Genomic DNA, 11,050 nt, shown 5'->3' with positions numbered 1-11,050 from the left:
CGGCCTCCCGGCTCCTCCCGTCCGCGCTGCAATCCAAGCTCAATTTGCTTCTGCGCTCGGGGAGGGCAGCAGAGCCCCAGGCGGGCTGAGAATGACTCACACAGCAACGGAGCAACACACGCAAACACGCGGGGCGCACACAGGACACACGCGTGTGCGCTGCGCGGCAATGATTAACCCGCTGGCAGCCGCGGGCTGGGGAGAGGAGCCGGCAACAATCCAGGGTCAAACTTTGAAAAAGCAACAGTTCCGCGCCGGGAATCTGCCCCAGCGCCACGTCAAAGACGGGAGGGGAAAGGGGAGAAAAGGCGGGGGGGTCAGCTGGGCAGAGCCCTCCTGGCACTGCCACAGGGGGCGTCGGGATTCCCCCTCCTTCCCCCCGCCCCCGCTACACCCCCTTGCCCACCCTGGCTCGCAGGGTAGCCCTCTCTGCCTGGAGAAGCCCCCCGAGTGCTGCAGGCATTACTGCATCTCCAGGGGGGGTCTGCGCTCCTCCACCCCATTCCTTTGCCCAGTGCCACACAGATTCCTCCTTTCCTGCCTTCTTGCCTGTCCCGGGCTGCCTCTCCTTCCCCACACCTTTCCTTCCCCCTCCCAGGCGCACAGCCCCGTCCCTGGTGGGCGGGGGGACACCGGAGCCCTGGGGACAGCCGTGCGTGTCACACACCAGGGCAGGCGAGAGCAGGCGGGCAGGACGCTGCGGCCGGGCCAAGGGGCAGGGATGGCAGCAGGGACGGCAGCAGGGACGGTGCCCCGGGGGCCGGCGGGCAGGGCGGAGGGCGGGCCCGGAGCGCTCGGAAGCTGCCGGGACGCGCGGCCCGCCCGCCCTGCGCCTCCGCGCTGTTTTCTTTCAAACCCCGAGCCTGGGTGGGAGCGAAGCCAAAGGCCGTGGAGGGAAAGCCAAAGGCCGTTTGGCCCCAGGGTGCTCTCTCAGCAGGAGGTGCCCGCCTGTCCAGGGCATCCGCGGGGGCACGGACCTTGGAGCGTTTCCAGGGTCACCAACGGCGGGCGAAAGCTGATGGCTTTAATGTGAGAAACGGCATCCAGGCTAAAGGCGGGAAGGGACCGGCTTGGGCAACGGCTGGAAATCACAGCTAAGGGTCACTGGCACAGCCTGTGGCTGATCTGGCACTCCTGGCACCTCATGCTCCCCCCAAAGCTGCTGCTGTGGACGGGACCCCGGCTCAGTATCCCACCCTTCACTGCCCGGGGGACAAAACCCGAGGGGTCCCTCGGGCTGGGCATCGAGGGGGGACCTGGGGGAGCCGGCTTGCTCCGGAGCCCGCGGGGGCTGTTGGCAGCCCGGAGTGAAAAGCCCCCAGGGAGGGTCAGCTTCAGCTCCTTTGCAGTAGCTGCTCCACACGCAGCTCCCCCGAGATGGGGGGACAGTGCTGTCCCCACGCTCCTGCTCTTCAAACCCCCTTCTCCTGGACATGGAGATGCTGCTGCCCTTCTCCAGCAGCCCCCAGGGGCAGGGGCATCCCAATCCCACACAGGGACAGGGAGCTAGCACAGCCCTGAGCTGGTCACTGGCTCTGGCAGAGGCGCTTGGCACCCGAGCAAGGCAGGAGGGCTTAACTCAAACCAGATGAGCCAGGAGGACTGGCTGTGCTCCACGGCTCTGGCACAGGCACGCGCTGTGCTTCAACACAGGATTTCTCCAGGATCCACTACCGTGGATTTCCCAGGATCCACTGACGTGGATTTCTCCGGGTTCTGTGGGCACTGAGGGAACTCGGGGTGCAGAACGCTGCAACAGAGTAATGGACTGAGGGACAAGGCATGGATGGGAGGCTGGGGATTGAGGAGAGGCCCTCAGCAGAGGCTGCATTCTGACTCACATGACTCAGAAGGCAGAAAGGAGCCACATCCCTGGAATTTCAACGCACTTCCGGCTCTTTAGCCTCCAAAACCAGCCCAGTTTTGGGGCCTGTAATTGATGCCATTTTGTGATACAAACAACATGTGAGCAGTGATGAAGCTGGGTTTGGGATCGACAAGAGGAGGTGCAGCTCCAGGGACCCCCCTCTCTGGCTGCTCCACTGGAGGGGCACAGGAAGGGGATGAGCCATGGGGTCAGGCAGTGTCCCTGGGGGCACCCCTGGGGGCTCCTTTGCTGGTGGCTTTTCAGATCTTTTAGGATCCTTGCAAGGAGCCTGGGGTTCATTTTTAGGCTGTACAGCTTTTGGCACTCGCTTTTGCAGGTGCACAGCAACCCAGGGCTGAGCCACCCCTGTCTCCCAGAACCTTCCAAGTTCTTCCAATATATTTCCCTGAATTCTGTTCCCAGCACAGGGCCATTTCTCCTTTCCAGGGTAGACACACCCCATCTCCAAGTGGGATTTTTCCCCTTTAAACCCATTCTTCTGGTCCATCCTTAGCCTTACACCCCCATCTGCCTCACTACCAGGAGGAGAAGATCCCAGCCTCAACATTTTTTCCCATCTGATCCCACAAAGTGGAGAATTTCTGGGTTGGATGCAGGCAGCAATCCTGATCCCTGATAGCCCTGGCTAGGTGACACACCCCAGAATGAATAGTTCTCACCCAACAATCAGATCTCCCTGAGGTACACATTGTGTTCTTCCATCTTTTTGCATTATCCACCATGTGCAACCTGGTCCCTGAGCAGGACACAGGTGATGGTACAGGCAAGAATGGGACATGGGGAAGGGTGAATGGCTTTAAATTGAAAAAGGTTTACAGGAGATGTTGGGAAGAAATTCTTCCCTGTGGTGAGGTGTCAGCGCAGGTTACCCAGAGGAGCTGTGGCTGCCCCTGGATCCTGGGAAGTGTTCAGCGTCAGGTTGGACGGGGCTTGGAGCAACCTGGGATAGTGGGAGGTGTCCCTGCCCATGGCAGGGGGTGGAATGAGATGAGCTTTAAGGCCCCTTTAAATCCAAAGGAGCCTGTGGTTCCATGATCTCCCCATGCAGCATCCTGCCCCATCACATCATGCTGTGCATCACGCTGACCTCGAGACCCAGCTGCAAAGGGCTTCCAGTTCCCCCCATCCAACAATCTGTGCATATAAGGGGGTTGTGGTGTGTGCACAGAGGAGTTTTAATTAGCTAATAATCTTTAATAGGGCTTAATTGCCTTGTTATAAAAGGTAATTACAGCAATACATCAATTAGAGCTGTAAAATTAATAGATTTACCAGTTGTATTTATTGAGGAGCTGCGACTGGCAGCGTGCAGCAGCCAGGGCAGTGCTGGTGGTTCTGCTCTGATATCCAACAGGGGGAAGGAGAGCAGCTACCAAGCCTCTCTGGTGTGGGTCCTGCCCCTCCACCCAGGACAATCTGACCACCAGCACCAACAAACTGCCCCACGACCAGAGCAGATGGACAGACAGGCCAAATGAGAATATGAGTTCTGCAGGTGCAGGCTCAGGCTCACAGTGTCCCTGTCATGTCCCTTGGGGACACTGGAACAAGTCACCTCGGGAGATCCTGAGATGGAAAGAGCTCTGTCTGCTCGTGCTGGGGCAGATGTCTGCCCACAGCAATGGCTGTGGAGATGCCCATGTCCCCCCTCATCCACATGCTTCACTTTCAGCAGAAAAGCCATCCCCATAACCCAGGGTCTGAATCTCTCTTTAGGAGACAGCAGGCACCCATGGGTGCAAGGATGGAAGCCCACCCACCCTGCCAGGCAGAGGGGAGTGTTCTCAGGGCTGTGCAGCTTGCTCCAAGCTCTGCCAGACCCTCCCAAACCCCGAGCACGGGCGCTGCAGTCAGACTGCCAAGTGGCAAGTGGTGACCCAATGGAAAATGCATCTCATGGCTTCCCATGAGCCCTCCCAAGGGGAGGGCTTTAAAGGAAAAGCTGTTCTCGTATGTTGTTTTGTGGCTTCGTTATTCAGTTCATGGGTTAAGCACATGGGGGATCAGGGATGAGGTGCTGAGCCCTCCCTCCCCCTTTCCAGCCTTGCTGATGATCCTTCTCTCAAGCAGGATCAGCCTATTTTCCATAAAGTCAGTAGACCACACGAACATCTGCTCAAAATATCCCATTTCACTGAAAAAAGTGCTTCTGATATAAAGTCCCAAACAAGCCAGTTTCCTGCTCCCCACAGCCCCCAGCCCCACAGGGTTGGGGTCACACTCACGTTCTCATGACCAGCTTTCCCCAGCAGTGAGCTTGGTGCCTGCAGGAAAACCCAAAAGACAATGGCTGGCACGAGACCAGGCCAGCGTGGGGCAGAGGGATGGAGGCTCACACACACAGACACCAGCCTGGGATGTGCCCCACTGAATGCCACTTTGGAACAGCCCCCAAACCTGCAGTGACTGCCAGGACCCTGGCTCACCCCCATCAGTCCTGAGGGGGACTCAGAGGAGTTGAAAAATCCCTTTGTGCTTTGCCCAGACACCTGGGGCAGATTAGGGGACCCTCAGCACAGCTGGAAATTAATCTTTGCTTCCCACACTGCAGCAGCAGAGTCATCTCAGCCTGGGAGAGAGCTGGGGATCTGCACAGTTGGTGCTCTCCGTGGGCACACAGTGCCTTGAGGCAGAGCAGGGACCAGGGGCTTCACAAATAACCCAGCAGAGCTGCCTGGGGTCACTCCTGCCTGCTCTCACTGTGTGTGCTAGAAAAGCTCCAAAGCAGGGATTGCCAGGCAGGGATGGGATGGGATGGGATGGGATGGGATGGGATGGGATGGGATGGGATGGATGGGATGGGATGGGATGGGATGGGATGGATGGGATGGATGGATGGATGGATGGATGGATGGGATGGATGGATGGATGGATGGATGGATGGATGGATGGATGGGATGGATGGGATGGATGGGATGGATGGATGGATGGATGGATGGATGGATGGATGGGATGGGATGGATGGGATGGGATGTCCCTTGGGATTCTCCCAGGTAGGGATGAGCTGGGAACCCCCTGGAGCCCCCAGACAGTCCCGTGGCACTGCCTCTCCAGCCTGTGGCAGGGATGCCAGGACAGGGATGTGATTTGTGGTGGTTTCCTCCCGCAGTCTGTGCCAGCTCACCCTGGCACGCAGAGCACCGGAGCCCCGGCAGGGCTGGCAGTGCCACGGGCAGGATGTGGCTCTGCCTGCCCTCCTCCCAGGCCAGGGCAATCCCCATCCTCACCCCTTTCCCTGCAGGGCACTGGAGGTGCCGAGGGGATGTTTGTGCAGAACAGAGCTGCACAGGATCCGGGCCATTGGCAGGGCTTAGCCCTCCCCAGTGCCACACTGAAGGTGGGTAAAAGCCCTCCTGCCTCCAGGGCTCACCTGAACCTGCTGAACCTGCCCAGCATCCTCCAGGGTGCCAGCCCAGCCCCAAACCTGCTCTGAGGGCCCAAGTCCCTGGGTTGGCAGGGCTCCTGGCACCTTCACTGTCTCCTGGGGAAGCCCCAGGGTGGGGGTCCTGATGTAAGAAACCTGCAGTAAAACATCCTTGTGCTCAAGGGTCTCCACTGCTTGGGGCTTTAAGGATCCCACAAGAAAAATAATCTCCAGGAACAGCTTCAGGATGAGCTATTCCCACCTCTAGAGTGACCTTTTCCTCTCCTACACTTTGCACAATGTCCAGCTCTACCCCTCTGCTCCAGCTGCAGGGATTAAAGCTCACCTTCAGCTGGGGGCTGTAGTGGAGAGCAGCCCCCAGGCCTGGCTCCCTCGTTCCTGCTGCCCTGGGGAAGGGACAAGGCACATGAGACACCTGCAGCCCCACATTGCCTGTGCAGATATTCACATCCCTTTTCACTGCTGTTTAAAGGCAGAAAGGGAGAGAGGCCTTGGCATGTCCCTCCTGGGATCCTTGGTGCAGAGGGGCAGAGCAGACTCACTCCCTGTTTCCAAACAGCATCCCATGTCCCCAGCAGCTTCATGCTGTCCCTGTTCCTCAGGTGGTGCCACCTCCTCTGGCCCTGCAGCTCCTCAGGAAAGGGGCCATGTCTGCAGATGTCTGTGGCCAGCTGGGAGCAGAGCACATGGAGCATTCCACACTGGCAGAAGGGAATCAAGCCCCAGCAAATCCAGCCATCAGCATCCTGAGGTCTTCTTATGCCAGAGATGTTTTATAAACTCACTGCTCCTCCAAAGGCAGCATTCTGTCCCTGTTTGTCCTTTGACCACCCTGGATCTGACAGCAGTGAGCACCTCAGTGTCAGCACATCCTGCCAGAAACATCCCAGACATTTTCTCATACAAAAGATGGTGTTAGCTCATTTCAGCTCAGAATGACAGCGACATGGAAGTGTCCACTCTTCCATTCCTTCCTTCCAAATCTGCCACCTTAGCTGCTGTGGAGGCAGCTCTGAGCAGTATTGACAAGTTCAGAGAGCAGGATTCCATGGGAAAACTAGAATTATGGAATATCCTGAGCTGGAAGGGACCCACAAGGATCATGAATCCCACGAGGACTCCTGGCCCTGCACAGAACCCCCAACAATCCCTGTGCTTGGGAGCAGTGTCCAAACCCTCCTGGAGCTCTGGCAGCTTTGGAGCCGTGGCCATTCCCTGGGGAGCCCGGGCAGCTCCTGGCCACCCTCTGGGGGAAGAGCCTTTTCCTGATATCCAGCCTAAATCTCCCTGGCACAGCTCCAGCCATTCCCTTGGGGAATTTTCTCCCTGTCCCAAGGCTCATGCTCCTTCACCAGCCCAGGGCCGTGGGGGTGCTGAGCACCTTTCCCCCTCTTTACTCCCTGTATTTCCTAGAAATCTGCTGCCCATATTGCATTAGCAGGAAAAGCTGCATGGGGAAAACCCTGCCAGCCCTGCCAGGTGTGTCCACAGCCACTTCCATTCCTTTCCATCCCCAGTGCTCTCTGCAGCAGGGCTGTTTTCTGCTGGTCACTGCTCTTCTCCCTCCTGGCCTGCTCAGTGCTGCCTCTGGGATGGAGGGCAGCATGGTGTGGCTGGTTGGCTTTATCACATTTAGTGATCTGAAAAGCCAAATTAAAAAAAAAAAAAATTGCACTCAAAATAGTACTAAACCTAAGTGCTGGGAGAGTCCCTCAGTTTAAATGAGAAAACGAAACTGGGCTCAGTTGTAGAAATTAGAGCAGGAGGTTGCACAAAGCTGGAGCCAGAGCATGGTGCAGAGGGGGTGTGGGACTCACTCTCTCCCCTGCACAGGTAGAACAGCCCTGAGGCTGGGAGGTAGAAGTCTTTTCCCAAAGCAGGGTGAACAAATCTGCCCCATGGAGAAAGCTCTGTGTGTTGGCTCTGAGGAAGGGCCTGGAGCCCCAGAATGTCCCCAGGGAGACCCTGAGTTGTGGTTTGCAGGGGGAATCCGGGGCTGGCAGCACGGGAACAAGGCTCACCTGTGCTGCCCCTTGGAGCTGCTCCTGCAGCACTCTGAGGCCAGCGGGAGGAGCAGCAGCTCGAGTTCTCTTGAGTTCTCTTCATGGGCTTTGGACGTAAAAGGCAGCAAAGCTGGAGGTGAGCAGATTAACATCAAAGGAAAACCGTGATAAAAAAGTGTTTCATCCCGGTTTGTCCCAGGCAGGAGAGGCCCAGTGGCCAAACAGGCTCCCAGCCCCACCATGAATCACGCTGCTGACGAAGGCAGCACCGGGCTGTTTGTTTGCCTGTTGCCAAGGGCCCCGTGGCTGTGGGCTGCGATCTGTGAGCCCTGTGGTTCAGCCACTCTTTCAAGAGGGTTTGGGATGGGGAAGCCCGGGGATCCCTGCTGTGATTTGAGGGCACAGCTGAGACCACAGGGTGGGGTTGGACTGGGCAGGATGGAGCTTGTGGTACCAGGAAAGGGGGCTGTGCTGGCTGGAGACCCCAACTGCTGCAGAGAGCAGAGGGATGGAGGCTGTGGGGGCCAGTGGCAGCAGAAGCAGTGGGTGCTGTGACACACACCAGCCCCAAGAACCACTGCACAAGGAGGGCTGGAGGACAGATCCCTCTGGGAATGACTCACGGGCAATCAGAAAACACCCTTGGCTCCAACGACAAAGGCAGAGAGCACCAAACTGCCCTCCTGTTCCGTGCTGGAGGTGAGTTTTTCTTTCCACTGCCTCCACTTCTACCTTCTGCCCTTCTCTGTGCAGAGCCTGGCCCCACTCACTGGATGCTCAGATCTGCCTGGTCTGCAGTGCCTAGCCCAAGTGCTAAAGCATCCCCTCCACCCTGCACTGAGGGCTGGGGTCTTCAGAGCTCATCTGTCAATGATGCAGGGGTCCATGCCTCCATCTGCCAGTCTGGGTTCAGCACATTCTGCCATTTTTCCATTCTTCCATGACTCTCTTAACACCTGGGGCTTTGTCTGCATAGGGGTGGTGTCTCCAAGCATATAGAACATCAGAGTCACAGTCTGATTGGGGTAGAGGAGTTTTAGAGCCCATCTCCTTGCACCCTCGTGCCATGGGCAGCACACCTTCCACTGGGCCAGGTTGCTCCAAGCCCTGTCCAGCCCTGAGCACTCCAGGGATGGGACAGCCACAGCTTCTCTGGGCACCCTGTGCTGGTGCCTCACCACTCTCACAGGGAAGAATTTCTTCCCAATATCTAAACTAAACCTGCTCTTTTAAAGTTTAAATCTGTTGCCATTTGCCCTCTTTCCATGATCCCTGCTCCCACTGCCTGTCCATTCCTTCCTGCCCTTCCAGTCGACCAGCAGCTCTCCCCTCAGCCATGCCAGTCTCTTATCTTCCTTTCCTGATTTCTTTCTCACGTGGATTGAGAGTTCTTGCACTCTATGGAAAGGGTCCTTAAAGACTTGCTAACTGTTCTGCCCCCTTGTCCCTCAGGGCAGTTTCTTGGGGTCCCATTGACCAGCTTGCAGTTTGCTTTCCTAAAATTCAGGGTCCTGTCCTAACTTGAATCTTTGCCTGTCCCACATCCCCCAGGGCTGTGAACTCCACTGGTGTGGTCACTGCAGCCCAGGCTGCCTCCAATCCTGATGCTGCTGATGAGCTCACGTGTGTTGGTGACCAGCAGGTCCCATGGTATATCTGTCCCCTCTGTAGGGCTTCCATACATGGCCCTTGCAAAGCCAAGACCTGCTCTCCTATGAGGACGCTGGAAATTACCATAATGCAAATAAAGCAATGTATTATTAATGATAATTCAGCATCACCCACACTGCAGGATCTGCACAAGCCTCTAAAGGAGGAGGGTGGGGAGGCCCTGGCACAGGGTGCCCAGAGAAGCTGTGGCTGCCCCATCCCTGGAATTGTTCCAGGCCAGGCTGGACTGGGCTTGGAGTAACCTGGGATGGTGGAAGGTGTCCCTGCCCGTGGCAGCATGGTGGAAGGAGATGGGCTTCAAAGTCTCTTCCAGCCCCTCAATGATTCTGGAATCCCCAGGGTCTGCCCGGTTCTGTGGCTTTGCTGTGACACACAGCTGGGCTCATCCCTCCCCTGGGCAGTGAGAGGCCAGCCCAGGCACAGTGCCCATGGGCACAGGACAGCAGCAAACCCTCTGTCACCGCGGGCTCGCACGCGCACCCCAGACCCGGCCAAGCGGAGCCTCCAGCCCCGGAGGTGATGCCAAGGTCACTCCGTGGCCCGGCCGGCCGGGGCCATGGCTCGGCGGAGCGCAGCCCGAGCCCGGCAGGGCACAGGAGGGATCGGCAGCTCCATCTCGTGTCTGATCCCCGCAGTACAGAGCGGGCAGCCCAGCCCGGAGCGCGCTGCCCCCGGCGCTCCCCGCCCCGCGTCCCGGCGGGCGGAACGCACGGCCAGCCTCGGCCCGTGCCCCCGAGGGAGGCCGGGACTGGGGACAGAGGTGTCACCGGGCTCTGACAAGTCCCAGCCTGGGGACTCGGAGCGGCGTGGAGATCGTCCGGCCCCCGTGCAGAGCCCTCCGGCTCCAGCAGCCCGGGGGTGCTCGCCCGCGGGGATGCCACCCCCTCGCTGTCCCGTGCCATCCCCTCTGTCCCGTGCCACCCCTCAGCACAGACCCCCTGCTCGGGCCGCAGAGCACGTGGCACCGAAAGCACAAGCACGGATTCATTTTTGCAGGCACGGGGCCAAGCCTGAGAGACTGCTTCTCATTAGGGAAGCAGAGCTGGGAGTCAGTGCTCCCGAGCTCCCATTCAAGGCTGGCGCTTTCCCTAGGGGATGAGGAGAGAAGTCATCCCTCGCCGGGGTCTGCACTGCCGGCAGCACTTGTCCTTGAGGCTGTGAACAGCTCGTGTCGGGGGGACATCGGGGAACACCCCCTTGATGAACAACCACGCCTTGACCCAGCAGTGGCGGCACAGCCTGTGCCTCTCTCAAACCCCCCCGCCGAGCCGCTTCTCCCTCCGGGCTTTTTGCCAACAGCAAAGAGAGGGGGAAAGGTTGCCGGCCAGCAGATAGTCCCGGTGAGCCGGCAGGAGACGGACACGCTGCCAGCAGCACTGCCGGGTGGCAGCGGGAATCAGAAACCAGCTGGTGGCGGTGCCACCGCGGAGCTGTGGGACGGGGACAGAGATGAGCACAGCGCCCCGAGGCAGAGACCGCTGAGCAGGACACGGTGGGATGCACACAGCTCCTGCACGGAGCGCGCCGGACACACGGCCAGGCTCCCTGCTTCTGGGCTGGACCCCCGGTTCTTGCTGCCTCCCGGTGCCCTTCCAGCCCAGCTGCACAGCCCTGGCATCTCCCCGAGCAGAAAAGAGCCCTCGTGTTGCTGCCGGCACAGCGCTGGCGCCGGGATCCCGTTGCTGCCGCGGCAGAGCGCCAGGCGCTCCGGTGGCAGCGGCGGCAGGCTGGGCTGCAGGTGCTGGGCTGGCCGCAGCTCCTCCCGCTGCTCGGGGAGCTGGCGGGGCAGCGCCGGGGCTGCTCCGGTTTCCAGAAACAAGATCTCCAGGGAGGCTGCTGGCCCGAGCACCAACTGGCAGACGTGGCGAGCAGGGCGGTGGGATGGCCCGGCAGCGAGGTGCTGCTCTGCTGCACCACAACGCTGCCAGTCACAGGGCTGTCGCCTTTGGAGCATCCCAAAGGACCGGGGGGTGGGGGGGGGACAGGAATGAATACAGGGATTTTGCTTCAGCCAGATGGTGCCCAGCACCTGCCTGCTGGTACTGGCTCTGTGCTGCTCCAAGGAAGGGAAGAGGCCAGGCACGGCCCAAGGTGCCCACTGCA

This window comes from Onychostruthus taczanowskii, unplaced genomic scaffold (assembly GCF_017590055.1).
Source record: "Onychostruthus taczanowskii isolate IOZ18803 unplaced genomic scaffold, ASM1759005v1 scaffold138, whole genome shotgun sequence".
In the NCBI taxonomy this organism is placed as follows: Eukaryota; Metazoa; Chordata; class Aves; order Passeriformes; family Passeridae; genus Onychostruthus; species Onychostruthus taczanowskii.
This window is presented reverse-complemented; position numbering follows the sequence as displayed.